Below are 27,663 nucleotides of genomic sequence, written 5' to 3' on the forward strand. Positions count from 1 at the left end.
AATAAATTCTAGTCTTTTGAATGTAAAGCTTATTCTCTCCAACAAAAGACGCAAGCAAGCAAATTAGTTAGGTACTATGATTCATTTTTCTAATATTTTTCACATCTAGCCCCAAACAGTACCCCAGGTCAGTCTTCCTTTGCTTACAGATCCAAATATAGAAAAAAATCCCTATTCAACCTTCTTTCCTTTTGAAATCTAAAATCAACTTTCCATCTTTTCTCTCAACTTGTAGAAATGTCTTCTAAATCAGACTAACACATTTCTACACCTCACCGGACCTAGCATATATTCCAAGGGTACTTAATTGATTTCTCCACTCACACAACAATTCACACGCAGAACTCCATCCCAAAAAGCAGGAGTACACGTCCTTTCCTAACCTTCCAGGTTAACAGATCATGAACACAACAGGTCACGTTAGTGTAGAAAAAGGTAATCGGTGAATGACAAGCCAACTGCATTTTTTATTCTACCAGTTTCTTGTAGGAGATCAGTATATAGAGGCAGGGAGATAAGGTTCAGAAATCCTCAGAAGCCCCAGTGTACTGACCTCAGGTTGAATATAAGTGGACATTCTGTCTCATGATTTGAAACTGTATAAAAGTCAATGGGTAATGAAGTGTCATAAATAGTATTAAAGTAGGTAAATTTTGATCATGTTCTTATTGTTCAGAGTACAGTCTGAAAATAAACAAAATGACGACCCTCTCCTGTGGTGGTTAAAATTCCCTGCCTAAGAGCATAACAGCTATTAGAAACAAAAAAAAAAACCCTACATGATTAAAGGTCTTTATAATAAAAATTCTATTTAATACCGTTTGCCTTGAAAAAATACAAAACACCACACAATGAGTGAAATTTTTAGTTTCATATAAAAACCCAATTTTTTCCACATCAGTCTCAGCAATTGAAAGAAGAAAGGGTTCTACAATAGGATGGCCTAACAAAACTTAATTCTATAATTATGTAAAATTTTTCTAAGTGCTACAACATAAAAGTTTGCAATATATTACAGAAGTTGGGTGAAATTATTTGGGCCAGTACAATGGATACTGAAAACAATTTCATATGTATTGCCTGATACCTGAAGTAATATGTCAAAATATCTGTAGAGTTTTAGAGAGATGTTATGGTTACCACTGTTTCCATATATCTAACTCATGTAAAGATTGAAACCAGATGGCATAGGTGCAAACTGGTACCCATTGAAATGGAGTGATTTATTTTTAGGTAATTCAGAATATTATGACAAATTTTATTTATATTCACAAAATATCATGAAAATTATTTCTGCAAAAAGTAAACCTTGGTTCTTGTTTATATATACTCACCTTTAAAAAAAAATGCCAAAATCACAATACATATGACTTATGTATATTAATCACAAAATCAACTCTAGTGAGTAAAGAATGTTTAATGTTTCAAGGATATACATCGCTTTGAGGAAATTGAACCACTTCAATATTTTATTGAATAACAATGTGGTGCTTTCTTCAAGGCTTAACTTGTTTTTTTTTACTCTGATAAAAAATAATTAACTTCCCTAATCTGTTTTGATCTTATACTTTGAGGTACAATGTCTCGAATTCTTATAACAGTCTTTTAGTATGACTCCTTTTTAATGACAAAAATCTTGAATGTAAAAAAAAGTAATATCTTCTTCTAAGATCACCCATTTTATAAGTGGCAAAGGGGTGATTCAAATCCTTAATCTGAATCTCCTCCAAGACAGCATAACCCTTGCTATATGCCGTTGTACCTCAGCTACAGCATTACTCTAAATCAATGTAAGGCCGACATCTTCCAGTGGAGCATCTGATCATATACCCCCAATAGAGCTTCCTTATTATTTATTTATTTTTGTATATTCCCATTTTCTTGTCCATGAAGTTAGCAATTTGGAGCTATAGAATATACCACACAATTGCTCTTTATTCTCCTCTGCACCAGGAACAACACTGAGTACCCTGTAACAGGATAGAAAAATAGACATCTTTCTGTATGAGTTCTAATGAGGTTTCCAGACCATCAGAAGCAAATAATCCACATTCCAAAGGCATTCACAGAGGTACAAAGGGAGGGATTAACATCAGAGTTGTGACCCTTAGCATCCACTTCATCTGCATCCCAAGAACTACTAACATCATCCCAAAGAGGAAAGGTGAGAAGTTCTCTCCCTACTCCACAAGCAGACCATGGGGATGACTTCAGGAAGACGACTCCAACAGCCTGATATGTGACTCAAGATTTAAAATAACAGACTTGCATCTGGGTAATGCTAAACAGTGGAAGACTGACTGAAGTAGTTTATGACCACAGAATAGAGGGCCATGTTTGGGATGCAGCTGAAGTGACAGAGACAAGGGCAAAGGGGTATGTCTCCTGCAGACCAGTGTGGGTGACATGAGAATGAGTTGGCCTAATCATGTATGGATGTGAGAGCTGGACCATAAAGAAAGCGGAGCACCAAAGAACTGATGCTTTTGAACTGTGGTGTTGAAGACTCTTGAGAGTCTCTTGGACTGCAGGGAGATCCAACCAGTCCATCCTAAAGAAAATCAGTCCTGGATATTCATTGGAAGGACTGATGCTGAAGCTCCAGTACTTTGGCCACCTGATGTGAAGAACTGACTCATTAGCAAAGATGCTGATAGATGCTGTGAAAGATTGAAGACAGGAGGAGAAGGGGGCAACAGAGGATGAGATGGTTGGATGGCATCACCGACTCATGGACATGAGCTTGAGCAGGCTTCGGGAGATGGTGATGGACAGGGAAGCGTGGCATGCTGCAATCATGGGGTCTCAAAGAGGCAGACATGACTGAGCAACTGAACTGAACTGAGGGCTGACATGGAACTTCCTATTGTTTGATACCTATTGCTACACAATGAACAACCATAAAATCAGTAGCATGAAAAATAAGTATTTATTCTCACAGATGTGCAGACTGGCTAGAAGTCAGCTGGGGGTCAGCTGGACAGCTTAGTTATTAGCTGTGGGTCCAGTGGCCTCACTTGTAACTCAGTCCCATTCCACATATTTTTATTCTGAGGCGCAAGCTGAAGGGACAAGAGCTTCCCCTTAGTAGTAGAAGGAACTGCTGTTCAGAAATGTTCACTCCCTCCCACTCACTTCTGTGGGAAGATCCTCTACCCACTGACAGTGCGTTTTTCCATTGGCCAATGGATGTTATCAGGTGTGAAGCATCAGGGATTGAAAAAGCTTGTACTTAACACTAGTTCCTCTGTGGTTGCCATGAGAAACATGTGCTTCCCTGGTGGCTCAGACAGTAAAGAACCTGCCTGCAATGCAGGAGACCCAGGTTCGATCCCTGGCCCAGGAAGATCTGTTGGATAAGAAAATGGTAACCCACCCCACAACTGGGTATTGGTTTTGCTGTTGCTCCATCCCTTCATTCCTTCTAGAGTTACTTCTCCACTGATCTCCAGTAGCACACTGGGCACCTACCGACCTGGGGAATTGTGGATGTGACTGATGATAGAAGCAAGGTCTGGTGCTGTAAAGAGCAATATTGCATAGGAACATGGAATGTTAGGTCCATGAATCAAGACAAACTGGAAGTGGTCAAACAGGAGATGGCAAGAGTGAACATAGACATTCTAGGAATCAGTGAATTAAAATGGACTGGGATGGGTGAATTTAACTCAGATGACCATTATATCTACTACTGTGGGCAGGAATCCCTTAGAAGAAATGGAGTAGCCATCATGGTCAACAAAAGAGTCCGAAATGCAGTACTTGGATGCAATCTTAAAAACGACAGAATGATTTCTGTTCGTTTCCAAGGCAAACCATTCAATATTACAGTAAGCCAGGCCTATGCCCCTACCAGTAATGCTGAAGAAGCCGAAGTTGAATGGTTCTATGAAGACCTACAAGACCTTTTAGAACTAACACCCAAAAAAGATGTCCTTTTCATTATAGGGGACTGGAATGCAAAAGTAGGAGGTCAAGAAACACCTGGAGTAACAGGCAAATTTGGCAATGGAGCACGGAATGAAGCAGGGCAAAGGCTAATAGAGTTTTGTCAAGAGAACGCACTGGTCATAGCAAACACCCTCTTCCAACAACACAAGAGAAGACTCTACACATGGACATCACCAGATGGTCAACACTGAAATCAGATTGATTATATTCTTTGTAGCCAAAGATGGAGAAGCTGTATACAGTTAGCAAAAACAAGACCAGGAGCTGACTGTGGCCCAGATCATGAACTTCTTATTGCCAAATTCAGACTTAAATTGAAGAAAGTAGGGAAAACCACTAGACCATTCAGATATGACCTAAATCAAATCCCTTATGATTATATAGTGGAAGTGAGAAATAGATTTAAGGGACTAGATCTGATAGAGTGCCTGATGAACGGAGGTTCGTGACATTGTACAGGAGACAGGGACTAAGACCATCCCCATGGAAAAGAAATGCAAAAAAGCAAAATGGCTGTCTGAGTAGGCCTTACAAATAGCTGTGAAAAGAAGAGAGGTGAAAAGCAAAGGAGAAAAGGTAAGATATAAGCATCTGAATGCAGAGTTCCAAAGAATAGCAAGGAGAGATAAGAAAGCCTTCCTCAATGATCAATCCAAAGTAATAGAGGAAAACAACAGAATAGGAAAAACAAGAGATCTCTTCAAGAAAATTAGAGATTCCAAGGGAACATTTCATGCAAAGATAGGCTCGATAAAGGACAGAAATGGTATGGACCTAACAGAAGCAGAAGATATTAAGAAGAGGTGGCAAGAATACACAGAAGAACTGTACAAAAAAGACCTTCATGACCAAGATAGTCGGGAAAACGTGATCACTGACCTAGAGCCAGACATCTTGGAATGTGAAGTCAAGTGGGCCTTAGAAAGCATCACTACGAACAAAGCTAGTGGAGGTGATGGAATTCCAGTGAGGCTATTTCAAATCTTGAAAGATGATGCTGTGAAAGTGCTGCACTCAATATGCCAGCAAATTTGGAAAACTCAGCAGTGGCCACAGGACTGGAAAAGGTCAGTCTTCATTCCAATCCCAAAGAAAGGCAATGCCAAAGAATGCTCAAACTTCCGCACACTTGCACTCATCTCACACGCTAGTAAAGTCATGCTCAAAATTCTCCAAGCCAGGCTTCAGCAATATGTGAACCGTGAACTCCCAAATGTTCAAGCAGGTTTTAGAAAAGGCAGAGGCACCAGAGATCAAATTGTCAACATCCGCTGGATCATGGAGAAAGCAAGAGAGTTCCAGAAAAACATCTATTTCTGCTTCATTGACTATGCCAAAGCCTTTGACTGTGTCGATCACAATAAACTGTGGAACATTCTGAAAGAGATGGGAATCCCAGACCACCTGACCTGCCTCTTGAGAAACTTGTATGCAGGTCAGGAAGCAACAGTCAGAACTGTACATGGAACAACAGACTGGTTCCAAATAGGAAAAGGAGTGCATCAAGGCTGTATATTGTCACCTTGTTTATTTAACTTATATGCAGAGTACATCATGGGGAACGCTGAGCTGGAAGAAGCACAAGCTGGAATTAAGATTACTGGGAGAAATATCAATAATCTCAGATATGCAGAAGACACCACCCTTATGGCAGAAAGTGAAGGGGAACTCAAAAGCCTCTTACTGAAAGTGAAAGGGGAGAGTGAAAAGGTTGGCTTGAAGCTCAACATTCAGAAAACAAAGATCATGGCATCTGGTCCCATCACTAAATGGGAAATAGATGGAAAAACGGTGGAAACAGTCAGACTTTATTTTTTTGGGCTCCAAAATCACTGCAGATGCTGATTGCAGCCATGAAATTAAAAGACGCTTACTCCTTGGAAGGAAAGTTATGACCAACCTTGATAATATATTGAAAAGCAGAGACATTACTTTGCCAAGAAAGGTCCGTCTAGTCAAGGCTATGGTTTTTCCCGTGGTCATGTGTGGATGTGAGAGTTGGACTGTGAAGAAAGCTGATCGCCGAAGAATTGATGCTTTTGAACTGTGGTGTTGGAGAAGACTCTTGAGAGTCCCTTGTACCGCCAGGAGCCCAACCAGTCCATTCTAAGGGAGATCAATCCTGGGTGTTCATTGGAAGGACTGATGCTAAAGGTAAAGCTGCAATACTTTGGCCACCTCATGCAACGAGTTGACTCCCTGGAAAAGACTCTGATGCTGGGAAAGGTTGGGGGCGGGAGGAGAAGGGGACGACCGAGATTGAGATGGCTGGATGGCATCACCGACTCTGTGGACATGAGTTTGAGTGAACTCCGGGATTTGGTGATGGACAGGGAGGCCTGGCGTGCTGTGATTCCTTAGGGTTGCGGAGAGTCGGACACGACTGAGCGACTGAACTGAACCCACCCCAACATTCTTGCTTAACATGAGCTATCCTCTTAATCCCAGAGGAGAGTGAAAACACTGACGGGCAAAATGAATAATGATACCGCCACCTTTCCCACCAGATAATTCTTGTCCTATGTGGAACAGGTCAGAGTTGAGCAAGGGGAGAAGATACACTGAATAAAAGACATGGAACCTAACACTGTAATCCTGGAAACAATTGCCTTGAGATGAATTTCCCAGTGAGTACTTTGTATTATCAGTGAATTAGAAGAAAGCTTGGTAAAGGTTTCACCCAGCACTATACAGGGTTTTAAATAAACTGGATGAAGGGAAGTTGGGGACAGCTACAGGGAGCTGTTTTTTGATTGCACTCTGAGTCCTTTGTTCTTTGAAATATCTTTATGTGGGTGTAGATATGTATGTATGTGTATGAGAGAGATAGTAACTGAAAGTAAAAATTTAACAGTAAAATTTAGCAGTTAACAGACTTCATTATGTGCTTTATATGAACTAAATCCATTACTTTAAAAAAAAAGGGGAAATGATTATAAATGATGCAGTTCAATAAAACCCCTGAACTCTTTTACCACACAAAAACAACAGTAAAACAAATATTCTCAACTGCTTCCATATAATGTTTTTTTAAACACTTTTGAAGAAAAAAAAATGAGCAGAAATGGTGCAACCATATTGACAGTCAAATAATCTTTAGCTTTGTCTTCACATCCAACAGAACAAAACATCTCGGTCCTCACCATGTGGGCTGGATTGCATCCGTCTGATCTCTGTCTATTGAGCAGTACTTATAGAAACTAATTAAACCTACAGGATGGAAAAATACCTTTCCCACCAGCACTAATTTCTCAGACCACATACGTCCCACAGGGGTCTTCTGAGATACGTACTTTTTACAGAGTCAAGGCATTAAATACACTCGATCATGTGGGAAAGGGAAAAAATTAGTTTGTTTCCACGTTAGCTGTAGTTGCTTTATCTGATTAAACCTATTGCTGCCATGCAGCCATGGACAGACTATGAACACAAGGAGAATCTAGAAGATCTAAGGGATAGCCTCCACTGAGAAGCAAGTCTGTGGCTGGGAGGTACTCACGTGACAGGAAGAGGGGGGAGATGAGATGAACAGTGACAAGAAGAATGATAAAAAGAACAACAGGCTTACTCAATGACTGTCCACAGGCGGGCCTGCCAAAGAGGCCAAAATAAGGTATGTAACCATGTAAAGCATAAATTAGATTGTACCTGAGAGATTTAAGTAGAGAGTTAAAATGATTTAGAGCCCTCTGTGGCTAACCCTCAGGGAACAATCTATGGCTACTTTCTGCAAGGGAGTGAAGTCCACAACTGATAAAACATAGCAAACAGATATTTGAAATGTCACTACATTTCTCTCTCTCTCTCTTAAGCTTTCAGGGGCTACTGCCACTTGAATCAAAACTGATACAGGAAATATTGCTGAGGTTGTAGCTGAAGAGAAGCCCTTGGGTTTCAACCCAGCACAATTCCTTTTTGGCACCAACTTTCTCTCCAAATCAAATGTAATCGTATCTGCAAGTGAATCAGAACTGCTCAAGTCAAACCAGCTAGAATTCATTATGCACCACATTAACTTTTTCCAAGTTATTGAAACAAATGCCTGTTTTCAGTACTGTGGTTTGGCTAAGGCCATAGGGGAGGAAGAAATGAAATCTTCCACAACTTTGACGAGAAACACAGTCAAATGAAGAACAGGATCAGAACAGGCTTTCTTTCCTTAACTTGAGGTGATTCATCTGAAAAGGTGGATCATCAGTTTTTGAATGCTATAGGCATTTAGGTCAGCTCTCAATAAGTGTTTCTTGCTTTAGATTGACCTTTTCATTTCCTTTTTCATTTTTATGCCCTTTTTCATGATGAGGACACATTTTTTTAAATCCTATTTATATTAGCAGAGGAAAAATGGACTTTAAACCTTGATTGTGTATGGGTGTCATTATTTTCCTATGGAAAGGAAGATAATGTGTACTTCACATGCCAGACAAACAATAAAGAATCATCATGCACTAATTGTTTTATTGATCTTCCCAGTTCTTTCCAACTTGAGCCTTCTAGATAGATATAAACCTTTACGGAGATGATTCATAAAGAGTGACTGCTTACAAATACATGAGAAAATGCCCAACATCACTCATTATTAAAGAAATGCAAATAAAAACTACAATGAGGTATCACTTTACATTAGTCAAGAGAACCATCATCAAAAAAACAATAAATGCTGGAGAGGATGTGAAGAAAAGGGAACCCTCTTGCATTGTTGGTGGGAATGTAAATTGATACAACCACTGTGGAGAACAGCACAGAGGTTCCTTAACAAACTAAAAACAGAACTACCCTATGACCCAGCAATCCCACTCCTGGCCATATACCCTGAGAAAACTATAATCCAGAAAGACACATGCACCTCAATGTTCATTGCAGCACAAGATGAGGTACATTTATACAATGGAATATTACTCAGCCATGAAAAGGAACAAAACTGGGTCATTTGTAGTGATGTGGATGGACCTAGAGCCTATCATACAGTGTGAAGTAAGTCAGAAAGAGAAAAATATCATATGTTAATGCACATGTATGGGATACAGAAGGATGGTACAGATAAGCCTGTTTGTAGGACAGGAATAGAGATGTAGACAGAGAATGGACATGAGGGCACAGAGGGAAAGGGGAAGGGCGAGAGGAATTGGGAGAGTAGAACTGACATATATACACTACTGTGTGTAAGATAGACAGCTAGTGGGAAGCTGCTGCACAAGGGCCTCAGCTTGGTGCTCTGTGATGACCTAGTGGGGTGGGAGGAAGGAGATATATGTATACATATAGCTGATGCACTTCATTGTACAGCAGAAACTAACACCTATAGCTAATTTAATTCACTGTATAGCAGAAACTAACGCAACATTGTAAAGCAATTATACTCAAAAAAGAAAGAAAAAAGAAGAGTGATTACTTATTTAATGGAATGTTAACTGACTGCTCTACATTTCTTCATGGGGTCTTATATCAAAGGAGTAAATCCTCTCAGTTGTCACTCCAATGGTGCCAGCAGAGAGACTGCCAATGGTCACAGTGTAAGGAGCAATTTTTCAGATATCATTAATAGATTGAAAGAAATTCAATTAGTTTTATGAAAGTTGCAAAGCACCAGCCTGGATTTTTTATATAGCTACCTATAGGAAATCTCAGCCGTGGGCCTGAGAATTCTCATGAATTTCTACAGCTTCACAGAGTCTGAGAAATGACAGCTGTAAACTAAGGTCTCTCCACTGGAAAGATTTAGCCTGGCTAAAAAAAAGTCAAAAGACAAGTGTATCAGAAACAGGATATTCACCAGAATACCTGTTGCTGTCCTTGACATCCTTACAAACTAACTGAAATAACATATAATGACAACTCAAGAGATTTCCTAGCTATAAGACATACAAGCATACACACAAACATACACACAAGCACACACTCTTTCATCAGTAGTATGGTTACTTTGGAAAGGAAAATCAGAGACTATATTTCCATTTAAGTGATCCAAGAATTGTAAGCAAACTTACAGACTATATGAAAATTTTTAAAAATATTTTATTCATAAAAAGAAATAAGTACCTGAAACTTCTAGGAAAAGTATGGCTAAGTTTGGTCAATCCATAAATGGTATTAATGGCAGTATAGAAAAAATATATGCAACATGATATACTAGCTGTATGTTTTTTTAAAAAACAAAACCATTGAACTTCAAAATTTTTATGAATGGCCTTAAAAAGTGGACAAAAGCCTACCAACATTTGATAACCAATGGGTTAAAAGCCCAGGTGACACATCAAGTAGGATTTCCGGGTAGGAAAACAGGACACTTGAAAAACATAAAATTCTGGGAAAGGAAATATCTTGACAGATAAGCAGTTGACACAAACATGAAAGTGGCTTTCCTGACGTAATATGCAAAACTCAAGCAAATTCTTAGTCACAGGTAACTATAGATAAGAATAAGTGGCCAGCAATCAAGGTAGTTCTAACCACAGAAAAGAAAACCTAGAATATCAGCTACAAGGAAGGTCCAGAATTTCAAAGCCATTTTATTTGACAGTTTGAGGTATTTTCATATAAATCTACATATCTGGAGACATAGAAGTAAGTGTATGTCTTGTTTGAAGGTTTAGGGAACCATATGTCAGACAATTAACCATATTAGTAGGAAATGGAAAGCTAGAAAGACAGCAGAGTATTTTCCTGACTTATTTATAGGATAGTGAAGTTGATTTTCTTCTTCTAGTAGCATGGAAAAAGACTTCATTATGGACAGAATTATACACAATTTTCAATTCATATGATGAAGTCCCAACCCCAATGTGACTATGTTTGGAAACAGGAGATCATGAAAGTTAAATAAGGTCATAAAGTTGGTGCCTGAATCTGATTGGACTGGTGGTCTCACAAGAAAAGAAAGAGATCCTCTCATCACCCTTCCTCTACCCCTAGTAGGGTCAGAAAAAAAAAAATTATTTAAAGATGAAGCAAGAAGATAGCCATCTGCAAGCCAGAAAAAGAGATCTCACCAGAACCCAAACTGGTCAAGACCTAGATCTGATCTGGAACTTCTGGACTCCAGAAGTGTGAAAAGATAACATTTCTATTGTTCAAGCTACCCAGTTTAGGATATATTATTATGGTAGCACAAGCAGAACAGTGCCAGCTTCTTTCCCAGCAGGATGACAGAATATGATAGCGAAGTGGAGGAATTCCCAAGCCACATGGAATAAGAAAAGCAAAGAAGGCTAAGGTTAAGTGGTGGAACTTCTGAAGACCCGAGCAGAGTGTTACTAAAAAGGAATGTCACCATGGCAGCTGGAACAGTTCAAGGTCACTGTTATTTCAAACTAGAAAGAGTAGAGAAAGGCTCTTCCTCCTGGTCAACTCTCATTTCTCTAACTAAAATCCTTTTTCTGCTCAGCAACCCCTTTATTCTTCTCTACATTCACCTTCAATCTCTACTTTCTTTTCTTCCCCCTTTCCTCCTCTTTTTGTTCTCTGTTTCCATTGTCCTTTTTATGATTTCTTCCACTCAAACTAGACATTTCATATTATTTTGCTTGAACAATCACGTAGTGACACTGGCCTTACAGAAATGAAATGTCTGTGGGAATTCCCTGGCAGTCCAGTGGTTAGGACTCCATGCTTTCACTGCTAAGGGCCCAGTTCAGTCCCCCAGGGAACTAAGATCCCACAAGCTGCATGGCAAGGTCAAAATAAAAAAAATGATAAAAATGAAATGTCCAGTCAAATATAACAGTTTTGATGTGAATTGCAGATGATTTACACAGGAAAAGATGGAGATGGGAAAAGTTATTTTGATCATTCATTAATACTGACACCATCAACCCTAATTTATTCATTTAAAACAAGCAAAATGAATTTCCAAGCATATATATCCAAAGACCTTACCATAGTTAAATTGCATTAGAATATACTGTATTATACGTAAGTGCCAGTGTGTGTATCAAATTGCCTGGTTTACTTCAGATTTATGTAGGAATGAAAATAATAAAAATTTGCACATAGATGGCACATAGTACATATTCCTCTTAAACACTGATAACACAAACTATTGCATCTATACAATCATATGAATATTTAGTTAAATAATCTGGTGAGTCAAATCAGATTCCTATGCATAGCTAAAATATTTGAGAACCCAAATGTGGCGTTTATATATTGAAAATACCCCACATTGTGAGACAATAAGTTTTCAGTTTCCAATTTCCATAAAACAGAGAAACAAATTATCAAGGTGTTTGCCTTGCATGACATGTGCAGATATGCAGTACATTTTTGGTTTGAATCCTTTCAACATTACCTAGCATCTAGCATCCCTATAAGACAGCAATCCTAAATCATTTTGCTGAAATCATGCACACTGGACATACAGATGCAACTTGATGAATGTCACATCACCACATCTAACCTGACTACTCTCCAGTTATTTAGAAAATGGCCTGGATGAAGATAGATGAAACTTACAATTGGTTTGTTAATTATTTTTGTCCTTTTGTGCAATGGTATTACACAAAACACAGTTCTAAACATAAGGTACTATTTGTGGAACAACTACCCATCATATCTTTCTATTGAGGTTTTACTTCATTCAACAAAAATAGTTATTTACGCAGCTCTTGGATCTTGTCTGCAAGTGGCCTTTATGGGCCACTCTAACTTTTAAATCCTCCTGACTATAATGCATACTTATTCTAGGTTGAGACGGTTAACCAGATTGACAGAAGAGATTTGCAAGAGTTAATGTATTATGAAGGTTATCAGAAATATCAGTGTAAACCGAACCAAAGTGGCATGTTAGCATCTGAGTGGGTTTCTGGTGATAGCGTTCTTCCTGATTTCCTCACACAGCAAAGACAGAGGGAAAAGCAAGCTCTCTCATGGTTTTTCTTATAAGGACACTAATCTTATCTATGGGTGTCCCATTCTTATGGCCTAACTACTGCCTAAAAGCCAGCCCTACCTTCTAACATCATCACACTGGGCATTAGGATTTCAGCATATCAGTTCTAGGAGGACACGTTCAGTCTATGACAATACGTAAAATAATGAGGCTACTCTTTAGAATACAGAAAGAATTTTCAAACACATATTCTCTCAATAAGTCCTCGTGCAGCTGAGAAGTTATTTCTATCTCTCATTTTAAATATTAGGAATGGAAATTGAAGTGTTGAAAGACTGGCATACATCCAACGAGTACCAATGCTGTTTAGTTGTCTGACTCCGGTTCAGTGTCTTTCGATGTTCTCCAAGTTTTGATCTACATAGGAACAAAACTGCATGCTAAAATTCATTATATGATGCTTCTAACAGTCTTTGTGTAATCATCTGAGATGCTTTGTGATAGACAGAAAGTTGTAGTGTTTTATAAAATGATTGGAAAACACCCAGTAAATATTTGTGCTGAACTGAGTGAGTCGCAGACACGTGCGCATGTGCCTGTGGAAGACCAAGCTCACAGCAACGGCTCTGGTTCAATGTCATGTACAGCTGTGATATTTTGTCTCACTGTATGCACAGTCTGGATATTAATGTTCATATTATTTTAATTAACATTTATTTTTATTTTCATAAAGCAAACCTGTTTTTGAAAGACTAGGATCCTGATTCGCATGATTATGCAAAATGCTGGGCTGGAAGACTCACAAGCTGGAATCAAGAATGTCAGGAGAAATATCATCAACCTCAGATATGCAAATGACACCACTCCAATGGCAGAAAGCAAAGAGGAACTAAAGAGCCTCTTGATGAGGGTGAAAGAGGAGAATGAAAAGCTGGCTTGAAACTCAACATTCAAGAAACTAAGATCATGGCATCCGTTCCCATCACTTCATGGGAAATAGATGGGGAAACAATGGAAACAATGACAGACTTTATTTTCTTGGGCTCCAAAATCACTGCAGATGGTGACTGCAGCCATGAAATTAAAAGACACGTGTTCTTGGAAGAAAGGCTATACTAAGCCTAGACAACATATTAAAAAGCAGAGACGTCATCACTTTGCAGCAAAGGTCCGTCTAGTCAAAACTATGGTTTTTCCATTAGTCACGTATGGATATGAGAGTTGGACCATAAAGAAAGCTGAGCACTGAAGAACTGATGCTTTTGAACTGTAGTGTTGGAGAAGACTCTTGAGACACCCTTGGACAGCAAAGAGATCAAACCAGTCAATCCTAAAGAAAATTAGTCCTGAATATTGATTGGAAGGACTGATGCTGAAGCTTCAATACTTTGGCCACCTTATGTGAAAAGCTGACTCATTGGAAAAGACCCTGATGCTGGAAAATATTGAAGGTAGTAGAAGAAGTGGGAGACAGATGATGTCATCATCACTGACTCAATGGACATGTGTTTGAACAAACTCTGGGAGATAGTGAAGGACAGGGAAGCCTGGCACGGTGGGCACTTTTCCCTGTCAGTTCATGGGGCTGCAAAGAATCGGACATGACTTAGGGACTAAACAACAACAGGATCCTTAATTCTCTTTTTTTCTTCCCTATGTTATAGGAGGAACATCTACCTGTTAAAGAGTAGTTAGGACAGAATACTAACATAATTGGAAGCATTCTGTATTTAAAAAATAAAAGCTTATTTAAATTATACATTTGCATGATGCACCTGGCTAAATGATAGGCAAGGGATTCTACTCTGTAATGATTTATGTTTCTAAATTTTCGATTTCAACTGAAATAAGAATATCTGCATTGTGTCATCTGTGGGAGTATTACAATCATTAACAAATGCTTTAGTTTTTATCTCAGTTAAAAAGTATTTCATTCTCAGTCAACTAATGTGTAGAAATATTACTATTATAGAAAGCCTAGAGAGGTATTCTACACCCACAAATGGTATTGTGATAGACTAAATAGTATCATCAAAAATCTTAAGTTTAAAAGCAGAGATTATGTTGTGGTCTGTGCTAAGTGTTGATAAGTAAATATGGTCATTGGAAGCTAAAGCAAGAAACATGCTAGGATGGAAATCTTCAATTACAGAAGGCTTCCTAGTAGTTTGAGTACTCTGCATAACATGCAAGATAAAAAGTTGACATTCAATAAACATTATATTTAATATTTGCTTCCATAAGCCAGAAGCTTAAGTGTATTTCTTTTGGTTTACAATTTCTAGAGTATATAACCCATAGTTGGAAACACACGCTGACCAATTTGATGATGTCCTAATGAAAATTTTGTCAGGGATTTTCTTCAACATTTCCTACTGAGATCAAATCACCATCAGACAGTCTTCTACACAGTATCTTCTATTTCATCTCTTAATGTTCCACTGTGCTTTTCATTTTATTTAATTAACCCTACAGAGGGCCATATTTAGTGCTGCCACCTGAGAGACAAGGTAGGAAGAGACTGGATTTTCCAGTCATTCTTGGCTCAGAATCTTCCTTTGAACCTTAGGAACATATGCGCACTGTTGGCTGCTTAAGATCACACCCACTGCTCTGATGATAAGAAATCTGCAGGGAAGTTGGTTGTTTCCGTGCCTTAGGGTTTAAGTGTCATAAAGTGATGGGTGTGTATAAACAAGCTGTGGGACCTCTGACATTGCCCCTGTTTTTGGTCCAATACCTGTACCAATATAGGAGCTCAAACTCTTCATTACATGCTGCTCTGTTGCTCTTCAACTCTTGCCAAAATATACTGGAAAAGGGAACAAAATTGAGTGTTTTTAGCTGCCAGAAACAACAATGTTACAGGGGCCTTGGAAACTTAGTAAATCCAGGTGAAATTAACATCTGCTGTGGGGAAGAGAATTCGCGCCAAAGACCCACTAAGAACACTGCGGTCCTCAAAGGGCATCTCTCTCCTGTGAGACTGGAAATTCATGCAGTCACTGTCGTAGTTCTTCACCTGTGAGAGGCAATTACCTGAAGAAACAGACAGTAAAGAGATGATGGCACCGTGACTTCTTAAGTCACTGAGAAAGTGTACCCAATCCCTTAGTCAGTGGAAAAATAATGCCAAAGAGTATGTATATTTTCCACACAGCGAGTGAAAAATTTATACAGGCAAACACATCCAACCAGAATACAATATGAATTAGATGTTGTGCTAGACATAAAAGATACATGGTTGTGCAATAACAGACCTTTAAGCCAGTCCACGTAGGCACCATGCCCTGCAAACTCTGCCAGCCTCACCCTCCATCATTCAAGCTGGTGGCACATCCTCACAACACTTCTAGTATCTGCTCACCAGTTCTTTTAACATTAACTGACTTTCTACCGTGAGTCAAGCACTAAACCAGGAGCTCTCTCCAAATACATATAACCACATTTAATTTTCATAGTGTTATTTTTGCTTGATTATATCTCTCTATTCAGAACTCATGGCTATATTCACTTTGATGCATGCTTTAGTCCGTTCTGGATTCCACATCTGTACTGATATTCCTCCAGCAGAATATCAGGAAGAGACCTAGGCATGGAAAAGCCTCATCAAGATGTAAAGAAACTCAGAGCCAGGGCCAGAGGCGCCAAAGTGCTTTAGAAAAATCCCTTTTAAGTATATACAATTAGTTTTTACTATTTTGTAAAGTTCATGAACAATTCAGATGAGCCACCATGGTGCTGGAGAGGTAAGAAAGAGTTGTATGGGGTGGGGGAATAAGTAGCTGAACTTAAGTAGTAGGACTGTCCACAATATGGTAATTTGTATTTTTTAGTTCTATTTTGATGAAAAAAAATTAGTGCTTACAATGTCACAAGGCAAATTAAACAATTTAATTAACTGAATTCATGTACAGTGGTACAATTCTGCCACTGTATTAGTCAGGGTTCTCCAGAAAAACAAAATCAGGAGAAGATACACTCACATAGAGAGAGAGGGAGAGAGAAGTAGAGGGGAGAGAGAGGAAAAAGTCGTGAGGTATTTATTGGCTTACACAATTACAGAGTCTGAGAAGTCCCACAATTTGGGGTCTGCAAACTGGAGACACAGAAAAGCCTGTGATACAATTCAGTCCAAGTCTGAGTGCCTAAAGGACCAGCCAAAGGCTTAAATCCCAGTCCAAGGGCTGTAGAAAGTAAGATGAGATGTCCCAATTCAAGCACACAGGAAGGAAGCAAAAAGAGAATTTCTCCTTTCTCTTCCTTTTGTTCTATCCAAGCCCTACTGTTCTATCCAAGTTTTGGTCTATCCAAGCCCTTTTGTTCTATCCAAGTTCTATCCAATGGATTGGATAATGGCCACACATTTGGGGGAAGGTGATCTATTTTATTGGGTCTCATCTGGAAAGACACTCATAGACAAACCCAGAAATAATATTTCATATGGGCACCTCCTAACCAGTCAAATTAATGCATGAAATGAACCATAACAGCCACATTTCTTGTGCTCTTATTTTATTCTGGACTGTCTAGATATTATAGTACACTGTTTCTGGGAATGGTGGGAAATGTTGGATTATGGGGCTTACAAGGGTCATCTCCCACTTCCAACAATATACATATACCTAACCTATCAAATAGGTTTCCCTGGTGGCTCAGACGGTAAGGAATCTGTGTGCAATCCAGGAGTGCATGCTTAGTTGTTCAGTCATGTCCAACTCTTGGCAACCCCATGGACTGTAGTCTGCCAGTCTTCTCTGTCCATCGGATTCTCCAAGTAAGAATACTGGAGGGGGCTGTCATTCCTTTCTCCAAGGGATCTTCTCAACCCAGGGATCCAAATCAGGTCTCCTGCATTGCAGATGGAGTTTGTACTGTCTAAACCACCAGGGAAGCCCATTTGATGGGTTAAGCATTTGTATATTATTGATGAGTTAGGTATATGTATATTGAAGCAATCCAGGAGACCTGGGTTCAATCCCTGGGTTGGGAAGATCCCATGGAAAATGAAACGGCTACCTACTCCACTATTTTTGTCTAGAGAATTCCACAGACAGAGGAACCTGGTGAGCTATAGTCCATGGGGTCACAAAGAGTCAGACATGACTGAGTGACTAACACACTTTTTCCAAAACCCATCAAATATTCTAATAATGGCTCTTTTCAAATAGACAATAAACTTAGAGAAGAGAGAAAACATCTAATAATTCATTTTAGTAATCCAACTAAGAAAGGTTGGAGGTTTGAGCCAAGGCTGTGAACACGGGGATAGAGAGCAATTGACTAATAGGAGGTATATTAAGGAGGCAAAATCAATAAGACACTGTTACTAACTAGATATGGAAGAAAGAAAGAGAAAACCATTCCTCAATTTGGGCAACTAGAGAAATGCTGGTGTCATTAATTAAAATGGAGCTTTCAAAAGGACAAAAAGGTATAAGAATTTATATACACATGTGCGTGTGTGTGTGTGTGTGTATACATAAGCACACACACACAACATATATTTTCATATGACCCTCTTAAATTCAAGATACTTTGAGACATTCACATGAAAATGTTGATTGCCTAGACCAGTGACTTGGCTTGAGCGATGCTCTTTGGGATACTCCTTTGTTCTGAGAAAGACAAAACCCTTCTCCTGACAGACATTGGCCTGGGTCCCAGAAGTCTTTAAAAATGTAGCCTAGCAGAAGACATGGGCCTCTTAACCTGCCAGCAGACAGATCACTACTTCTAATTAGGCAGCTTTATAAAGAAGCTGCTGCTAAATCTCACTTGCTTAAGTTCCAAGACCAATGGAGAGTCTACTTCTGTTTGCAGCAGGTACTTCCTGCCTTCCCCGCCAGAGCTCACTTCAGAGAGTACCATGGATAAGAGAGTATTTCCCATTGTTTGCGCTGATGCTACATGCATTATCAGCCAGAGACCACGGAGAGGAATTCTAGAAACCAAAACTATGGCCCCGGTTGATAAGAAGATGCATCAGATGCAAAAGAATGATTCTGTAGATTTGTGGGGATAGGTTACAGGACATTATGGATAAAGTGGTCTGAGGGCAAGATTTCCTTCTTTCTCATGGCAGAATAATACATTATATAATAATATTTCAATATATTATATATACAATACATACACATACATATTCCTTATCTATTCATCATCTATTGACTGACATTTGTTACCATACCTTGGCCACTCTGAATAACACTACAATGAACATGGGAGTGCAGATATCTCTTTGATATCCTGTTTTTAATTCCTTTGGATATAGAATTCAGAAATAGGATTGTCAGATAACATGGTAGCTCTATTTTTAATTCTTTGAAGAACCTCCATATTGTTTTCCAGAGTGGATACAGCAATGTACATTCCCACCAAAAAAATGCACATGAGCTTCCTTTTCTCTACAAATTTACCAAGACTTCCTACTTCTTGTCTTTTTGATGACAGTCATTCAGACAAGGGGTGAGGACATCCCATTATGACTTTGATTCACATTTCCCTGATGGTTAGTGATGCTGAGCTCCTTTTATATGTACCTGTTGGCTATTCGTGTATATATATATATATTTTTTTTTTTTTTTAGAAAAATGTCTTAGTTTTTCTGACCATTTTGTAATTGTATTACTTATTTTTTGCTATTGAGTTATAGGAGTCCCTTGTATATTTTGTATATTAATTGCTAATCAGATGATTTGCAAATATTTTCACCGTTTTTAAAGGTTGCCATTTCATTCTGATTGATTCTTTTACTGTGCAGAAGTGTTTTGGTTTGATGTAGTCAAACAGAAACATCACTGTGCTTCTGGCGTCATATCAAAAAAATCATTGCCAAGACCAATGTCAAAAAGCTTTTCCTCTACACATTCTTCTAAAACTCATGGATTCAGGTCTATGTTTGTAACTTTAATCCATTTCAAGTTAATTTTTGTGAGTGGTGTAAAATAGAAAAGTTAACAGAGGTTACCAGAGCTGGGAAAATGCAGAGATGTTAGTGAAAGGGTACAAATTTCTAGCTATAAGATAGATAATTCTAGGGATCCAATAAAGTACAGAATAATGATTACAGTTAATAATACTGTAGTATGTACTTTAAAGTTACTAAGAGAGTAGACCTTCAACGTTCTCACCACAGAAAATGAAACCGGAGTTACATGATGTGATGGAGGTGTTAAATAACATACGGTGGTAACTGTTTTGTAATATACAAGTGTATCAAATCAACACAGAGTGCATCTTAAACTTACACAATTAGTTTATCTCAATAAAGCTGGAATTTTTTATTTTTATAAAAATAAAAAATAACTAAATTTTAAAGGAGGAGGACCTGGGGGTACTGTATTATAGTGATGTCCATTGAAATCTTACATTTATATTTGAAAATTCATAACGGTTTTGATAAAAGGAGGTCCAGCACCGCCATGATGACTGAAGCAGCTTTGCTTTACACTGGTAAGTAAAATATAGAGGAAGCACGTCCATCTCTATTTCTCCTTCCTTTGATCTTCCTGTATCAGTCTTGCTGCCATTATGAAACATCACAGACTGAGTGGTTTAAACAGTGGTGAAGCCTATTTCTCATAGTTCTGAGTGGTTACAAGGTCAAGAACATCGTGTTAACAGATCTGGTTTCTTCTGAGGCTTCTCTCCTGGGCTTATAGATAGCTGTCTTCTTGCTGTGTTGTCAAATGATCTTTTCTCTGATGTCTCCTATAAAGACACCAGTACTACTGTATTAGGGTCCTACCCTTATGACCTCATTTAACCTTAAATTCTTAAGGGCCCAATCTCCACCTATAATCACACTGGATGTTAGGGATCCAAGCTACAAATTTGCCAGTGGGTTGGGGAGGATGATTCCATTCCGTTCTGTTCTGTCTCTCAGTCGTGTCCGATTCTATGAGACCCCGTGGACTGGGAGGATGATTAAGTTCACAATAATTCCTTTTTATTCCCTTTCTCTCCTAAACAATTCAATCCAAAAAGCCTGCGTTGGGGCCAAGCCAGATAGGCATCAGACTACGCTTTGGGTGAGGACAGATTGATGTGGCAAGGTAAAGCGTGTCAGAGTCATATGTGGGTGAGGAGAGTGACAGGGAGGCAAGGATAGCATATGAGCAGTGTAGTACATGAGTTCCGTTCCGTTCCGTTCCGTTCAGTCGCTCAGTCGTGTCCGACTCTTTGCGACCCGTGGACTGTAGCCTACCAGGCTTCTCCGTCCATGGGATTCTCCAGGCAAGAATACTGGAGTGGGTTACCATTTCCTTCTCCAGGGGATTTTCCCGACCCAGGGATCGAACCTGGGTCTCCCGCATTGGAGGCAGACGCTTTAACCTCTGAGCCACCAGGTAGTATATGAGTACCAGTGTAGTATATGAGTAGCAGGCAGGTGCAGGTATCAAAGACCAAACAATGGGGGAAATAGACATCCACACTGGCAGAGCTGGGGAAGATGGCCCATCAAGAGGTTTTGGCACCCATTCAAAGTGAGGTAGTGTTCCACCCAGAAAAGTGGCCTGATCTAAGTGTCAGGGGACTGGAAGAATGAGGAGAGCATCCATGTGGGAGAGCACCTGCCAGCACAGAATGCTGAATACCATGTGGGGTGAGAGGCCCCCCTAGTGGCTCACTGGTAAAAAACCCACCTGCCAATGCAGGAGACGTAAGAGACACCGGGTCAATCCCTGGAAGATCCCCTGCAGGAGGGCATGGCAACCCACTCCAGTATTCTTGCCTGAGAAATCCCATGGACAGAGGAGCCTGGAGAGATAAAGTCCATGAGGTCACAAAAGAGTCGAATACGACCTAGTGACTAAGCAACAACAAAATGGGGTGAGAAGGAGAACACACAAGTGGAGGGGGTGCTTGAGCGAGTTCTCAGAGCTCCACACATTGAGGAGGCCATGGAGATGGCAGCAGAGCACATGTTGTCTGAGCGTGAGTGGCACTGAGGAGAATTTCCACATGGAGAGAAGGCAGTACCAAGAATGAGATGGGTGATACACAGGAGGATTCCTCCAATTAAGTAAAAATGTTAAGAATAATGAGGTCCTATATCTCACCATCAGAAAGGACCTACAGACATGAAAAAGGAGAAAACTAGAATGAACTCTGGGGTGCTGAACTGTAACTGGAAGTTTCAGTGTGAACTCATGATTTTCCATATATAGAGAAAAATACAAATAAATATAAATGCATGGGTGTAAGCATGTACACTTGCATAGATTCCCTAGTTCTGTCCAGTGAGGGAAGCTGGAAGCAGTGATACACTAACTGCCATGAGCACAACCAGGTCTTTCTTACTAAACTGCATTTTCCTCTAAAAGGAATCCAGGATCTTTGGAGAAATGTTTGATTCCAGGACTGGGGCAGTAGAAGGTGCATTTGGATTGTCTGTCATGCCAGAAAATAAGTATCAACGAATGATGAAAACATGTCAAAAAGTAAAAGAAGTCAGTTTGAAGAGCTGTCATGGCCAAATCTTTGCCAATATGAGCATTAAAGATTTATTATAGTAAAAGATTTAAATTCAATAGTAAGATTTTCATAGTAAAACTTTAATTGAATACAGTAGAAAACCAGATTTTATACAGATATAAATTTAAAAATATAAAATTTGAAAGTTTGATGAGAAATAGGATATTTACATAGACTCAAATTACCTCAAGAAATGTTCATTAATTACAAAGGGAACAAGAGTAATTTATGGTGGAGAAGCTTGGAAATTAGCACCTTAATCAAGTGATCAACGTGATCATCAATAATGGAACAAATTACAGTCATGAGCCACTGATAAGATGCCATGAGAACACAGAATCATGCGGAAATGCTAAGCAAACAAAAGCGAGAGACAATTTATAAAATAATTGGCCTGTACTTTTTAAAGTTGCAGAGTGATTAACATTCAAGAAAAGACTGAGGAACAGTTCCAGATTAAAGGTAACTAAAAGAGACAGAAAACTAAATGCAGTACATGATCCTGATCTGGATTCTTTTGCTGCAACTGACATTTATGGGTGATACTTGAATGGATCCTGAGGATTAGGCATTAGTGTTGCTGCAACTCATTTCTAATTCTGATGGTTTCATTGTGGTCCTTTAGGAAAATGTCTTTGTTGGAGAAAAACACATACTGAAATATTCAGACTTGACGGGGCAACAGGATGGTAATTTAATTTCAAAGAGCTTAGGAAAAGAAATTTTTGTACCGTGCTTACACAATTTTTGTAAGTTTTGAGGTGGTTTTCAAAATTGGAAGGAAAAAAGACAGGAGATATATAATCTACAGTTAAAGAAACCCAACAAGTAATTGTAGGGAAAGGCAGGGCAGGGATTTACTGTAAAGGGGCATGAGGAAAATTTCAGGGGTAATGAAAATTTCTGTAACTTGAATGGAGTGGTGGTTATTTTGGTGTCTATATTAATCAAAATTTATCAGACTGCATATTTAAGATATGTGCACCTGGCTGCATTATACCTTAATGAAGTAATAAACACAGAAAAAACAGGGTCAGTGAGTTCAGACAATTCATTCAAATTGCTTGGCTTGGAAAAAGAGAAGAGAAATAAGGCATAGCTCAAGGAGGATCTAGAGCTTCAGGAAATAGCTTTCCTTTTGTTTATTTTTATCTCTAGACGTGAGTTTGTAACATATGACTGTATCATATGAAATATCTGAGCATGTCGAAGGGAAAAGATATCCCAGGGAGAGAGGCTGGAACTAGAGCATTGGAAAATCTAAGACAGAAAGAGGGTGGCTGCCAGAGCAGAGTACCGGAAGAGATAGAAAAATAGATCTGGTCAGAAGCATCCTTCATTCCCAGGACCAAATGAAAGTGACTTTAAGATGTGGGGAGATAGATGGCTGAGGATCCTCAACCTGAATATCTCTTTTTCTTTTGAAATAAATTTGGATGTTTCTTTTGACTATGAAGGACCTAAAATGGCTAAGTATATTTTAAAAGGTGGTACAAGCTTAAAATTGGAATACCAGGTCTGATCATAATAACTGTGTAGTGAGAACATAGTAGTTTGCCCACTAATCCAGACTTCAGCCAGAAGAAAAGATAATTTCCTTAAATCTGTCCTTAGTCTAATTATGCAGCCTCAATCATCTTAATTCCTTAACTCTATCTCCCAGAATAAGCAGTTCACTCAAATATAAAGAATCTGAAGGAAATAAAGCAATAGGCCTGAAAGAAATCATATCCTGACCCACGCAATTTGCACAATTTTATGTGATTAATATTTAAGTGGACATGAGGATGATATGCATTTTGTTCTCTTAGCCCAGCAATGTGAAGAAGTATAGGAGGTATGGAAAATTACTCCTGAAAGAGCTAAAGGAGAAAACTTTGGTAACTGTGTATAGGCTATTTCTATTGTTTTCATAAAGTTAGTCATTCAGTCACAACCGACTCTTTGTGACCCCATGGACTGTAGCCCACCAGGTTCCTCTCTCCGTGGAATTCTCCAGGCAAGAATACTGGAGTGGGTTGCCATTTCCTACTAGCTGGTGACAAATTCTGTTTCCAAAGCTTTTTTTTTTTTTTTGGTAACAAATCTACCAGAAAGCTGTATATTATGTTGTTGTTGTTTATAAGCTTTACTGGTTTCATTAGGATTCAAGGATGAGAACAATTCTTAAAGAGAAAGTCAGAATGTCAACAATGGAAATGAGAGTTTTCCAAGACTCAATCAAAAATACAGCTGGGCAGCCTCAGCTTTTAGCTCTTCTCAGTGTGTCTTTCGCCACCCGAGAGGCTTTAATCCACTGAGTCTTCAACATGGGAAGGTCCCATCCTGAAAGAATATATAGTACCCTCACTTGATCTTAGCCAACAAACATGTGGACATATCAAAGGAAGCGGAGAGTGGAAAGAATTGGGAGAACAGCACTGACATATATTCACTGCCATGTGTAAAATAGATAGCTATTGGGAAGCTGCTATATAGTAGAGGGAGCTCAGCTTGGTGCTCTGTGATGACCAAGATGGATGGGATTTAGGGGAGGAAGGTTACCCAGGGAAGGGATAGATATACCCATATGGCTGATTTCACTTTGTTGTACAGCAGAAACTAACACAACATTGTAAAGTAACTATACTTCAATAAAAAAATTTTTTTAAAGAGTCTATAGTATCAGTTAGATGGCTTAAGTATTCCATTTGACCAAAATTCAAAATATCACATGCAAATAGCATACATTTTTAACAATCCTAAACAAAACTATTTCCTTTTCTGAAAGTAAGCCACAACATTATTTCTCTCATTCAAACAGTACGCTTTCCCAAAAGAAAACAAACAAACCAAAAAACTTGGAGAGTGCATTTATTTTCAGTATTGTTATGGGAATTATGCAATGGAATAAGAAAGGGATGGTTTGTTTCTGATGTATATTCAAACACACTACTCAATGATTTCACTGGAAAAGATGTGTTAAAGCTACACTAAAAGCTAATTTAAGTAATGGAAATTGGATCCTTTCCTTCAGGTACAAATTTCTCCATAAAGGCAAAGGCAATTTAGGAAATTGTTTTATTTGTGGGCTTTTCTTCATTTTTGTTGTATGATTTGGTTGAACTGGAGGACATCAGTCAATCACTTTTACATAGCCAGCTTGGAAACCAAACATTCTTGTTCCAATTTTTGAAAACACATGGAATTGAGAAAAACAGATTTTTTTCAGTATCACTGGATCCAGAATCTCATAGTGATATTCATCCTACAACCCTCAGACCATATGTGGCTCACAGAATATGGCATGCTGCTTTCTACTAAGTCACATTATGAAGCCAGACTACTTCCTCTGGATTGTGATACAACAGTTGACCTGGAAGATGAGAGATTTAAAACAGGCATCGCAACAGACACAGATGGACTCTCACCAAGGCGAGTGGGAGGAATGCACAAAGCCAGCTAACAAGAAATGAATGACAGATTCTCCTTGACTGATCTTTCCTTCAACCTAAAATAATGCTTCTCGCATCATAACGCTTATTTAGCTGTATTGATAAGCTTATTTTTAAGTGATACTATGAAAAACTATAATTGGGCATTATAATAATTCGGCTGAATTCTTTAGTGATTTCTCAGGACACCTGATGGTCATGTGGTGGTGGGGGAGGCAGGAAATGATCTTCAGATATATTATGGAGAGGTAATGTGTTTTAATAAACAGTGCAAGATTTAGAGATAGATATGAGTTCCATTCTCAGTTTTGTTACTTACAAACTGTAATCTCAATGGTCTCATTTGTTCTATGGGCCCATGTATATTGTGGAGAAATGCTGCTGAGAATCAATGAAGTGATGCAGGCAAACTAACTGGAATGTCAGTGTTGCCCAATAATTGACAGTTATTATTCATTTATAAGATTCCTGAGTCATCATGTTATTACACAGCCCCTGTTATTGACTCTTACTCAAAAAATGAAAGATTATATCAGTGATTTTTAGTGAGTTCTTATTAATCAACTGTAATATGTGCTTTCATGTTAAAAGCATTTAATAGGTAGATCCATAAATTAAAAGTCTTAACCAGGTTCACTCATGAAGAAACTGACAAAACTGAAACATTCCACATAAAACATTACTGGGTTGTTCTGATACTTTCTTTTTTTTTCATTTTTATTTTTATTGGAAGCTAATTATTTTACAATATTATACTGGTTGGTTTTGCCATACATTGACATGAATCCGCCCCGGGTGTACATGAGTTTCCCCTCCCGAACCCCCCTCCCACCTCCCTCCTCCCTCAATGTAATTTCAGTCTTAATTAAACGGGCAGAAAATCATGGAAGATAAGCCTGTTTTGATTTTTCACTGGCTTCTCTTTTGTGGAGGAAGAGAAATCATGGAGTCACAGCATTTTAGAGCTAGAGATGGGCCATAGAGATCTTCAATCAACCCCTTTATTTTACAGATGACTAAACTAAGGCCTAGCGAGACAAAGTAACTTGCACATGATCATAAGATCAGAGCCAAGATTAGAAATCAGGTCACAGAAATCTCAGTTTTCTTTATTCTACATTATACTGCATAAATCAGACCTAAGATGTAGTGGTGTGCTCTGATGCACTAAAACAGAATTCAGCGGTGAGTTCTTCTAGAGCAAAACCTCCAGGATTAATGCAACTCAAGATGAGAGGAAAATGGCAACTCATCCAATTAATATTTTAAGGGAAACGATAAATCTAACATTATTGTTCTTTAGCCCCTTGGTACACCATCTATGGACTTCCCTGGTGGCTCAGAGGGTAAAGCGTCTGTCTACAATGCAGGAGACCCGGGTTCGAGCCTTGGGTTGGGAAGATCCCCTGGAGAAGGAAATGGCAATCCACTCCAGTACTATTGCATGGAAAATCCTATGGACAGAGGAGCCTGGTAAGCTACAGTCTATGGGGTTGCAAAGAGTCGGACACAACTGAGTGACTTCACTTCACTTAACACCATCTATACTTGGTCTTACAAAATTATTCATATGACCAAAAAGCATGTTAGTCTTTTCAAGGTAATAGTAAATGGCTCTCTTGAGGGAAAATTACTTCAAAATAAGTTTTTTTCTTTGAAGATTTTCTGGTTGTGAGGAAACATAAAACCACATCCCTGTTCTTCAAGGGCAGAGTGGTTTTGCCTCAGCACACTTGCTGGACGATCTTTGGAGGGTACTTAATTGATTTCTGCCTAAGTTTCCACCTCCATCTGTATTGTGACATTTGATAGTAGTTATGAAGTTTGTCCCATCACTTCATGGGAAATATATGGGGAAACAGTGGAAACCGTGTCAGACTTTATTTTTTTGGGCTCCAAAATCACTGCAGAGGCTGATTGCAGCCATGAAATTAAAAGACGCTTACTCCTTGGAAGGAAAGTTATGACCAA

This window comes from Moschus berezovskii, chromosome 10 (genome assembly GCF_049115385.1).
Source record: "Moschus berezovskii isolate FMDL1 chromosome 10, NW_MosBer_1.0, whole genome shotgun sequence".
In the NCBI taxonomy this organism is placed as follows: domain Eukaryota; kingdom Metazoa; phylum Chordata; class Mammalia; order Artiodactyla; family Moschidae; genus Moschus; species Moschus berezovskii.